At 33.6% G+C, this 1,254-nt stretch overlaps 1 long non-coding RNA gene across 1 annotated transcript; it reads right to left on the bottom strand.

Annotated features, from left to right (window-relative positions):
• Positions 1-413: 413 nt before the first annotated feature.
• LOC111385864 lies at positions 414-1,248 on the bottom strand. The gene is made up of 2 exons (XR_002701124.1): positions 953-1,248; positions 414-870 (listed from the first exon to the last, which is right to left on the bottom strand). It is a non-coding gene; the product is annotated as an uncharacterized LOC111385864 (long non-coding RNA).
• Positions 1,249-1,254: the final 6 nt, after the last annotated feature.

Below are 1,254 nucleotides of genomic sequence, written 5' to 3'. Positions count from 1 at the left end.
ATATCGACTATGCACCTCACTATGATTTTTTTTGAGTAGATTCAATGACTAAATTCAATAGGAATTTTTATGATTGGGTTTAAGGTTTATCTCCTAGGAAAAAGATAGCAGTACAACATGTGAGAGGACTGTAAAAGTTGATGTCTAACTTGCAGATCACTTTTGTTATCTCCCATTATGATTTCGTCCCAACAAAAAATGTTTCATTAATGGTGAACTTGAGATTTCTCTCCAACTTGTTTTGGGCCTACATAAGTTCACATTATAGGGCACACACTATTTCTATTTTCCTTTCTTTTTTTTCTTTTTTTTCTTTTTTTTTTTTTTTTAAAGAAACCCAAAAATATAAAAAAAATGAGAGAATATAAACAATAGGACTTTAGATGGATTCGATGTACAACAAAACAAAATGATAAAACAAGGAACAAAATGCTCAGTTTAAATCCAAATTTGAATAACAAAGTCGTCATATTTAATACCAGACAAATAAGAATTCAGAAGAACAAGACAGTGTTGGGAATTAGATTTGCACATAGAGACAATACCAGCCTTTGTATTTCAACAGATTAGGACTATGTTAAGCACTACCTCAATCCAGATTTATCTTACCTTCGAAGATTCTTTCTGGATTAATTCTCGAAAATATTCGACATTTGTCAGAGGGACAGAGTGTTAAGAAAAGGGTCTAAGGCAAAATTTTACTAATAACAAAGGGTTTTCTCCAAAGGATGCAATGTTAAAAAGCATATCAATATAGTTTCATAGGTTGCTTCACCATGACAAGGGTGTCAACCATGTGGGGAGAACTTTCGGTTCCAAGGATCAACTGCAGGCCTCGGGGAGGTTCATGATCTTTCTCCGAGCAATGACCTGGTTATATTGCTTCCTGATTAGTTCTTTTAAACTGATTAGCTGATGGACAGTAGATGATTAATATTAATCATAATAACACCTGTAAGAACAAGAGCTTCGAGTTCAAAAACTGCTTGCAATGTCCTGGTGTCAGCTAGGTTTTCAAGCAATATGTTGTTGAGGTCATGGCTGTAACATTTTTAGCTCCAAAATGAGAGAGGAGGAACCATTTAAGGAATCATGCACGTGATCAGTAAAATATATCAATGTCCAGGTGTCAGCTAGGTTTTCAAGTAATATGTTTTCGAGATCATTGCAGTAACATTTACCTCCATAATAAGAAAGGAGGAATCATGCATGTGATTAATAAAATATATAACTACACAATTTTTTACAAACATT

This window comes from Olea europaea, unplaced genomic scaffold (genome assembly GCF_002742605.1).
Source record: "Olea europaea var. sylvestris unplaced genomic scaffold, O_europaea_v1 scaffold33166, whole genome shotgun sequence".
Taxonomy (NCBI): domain Eukaryota; kingdom Viridiplantae; phylum Streptophyta; class Magnoliopsida; order Lamiales; family Oleaceae; genus Olea; species Olea europaea.
The sequence above is the reverse complement of the archived record's forward strand: the minus strand, read 5'-3'. Positions and strand labels throughout refer to the sequence as shown.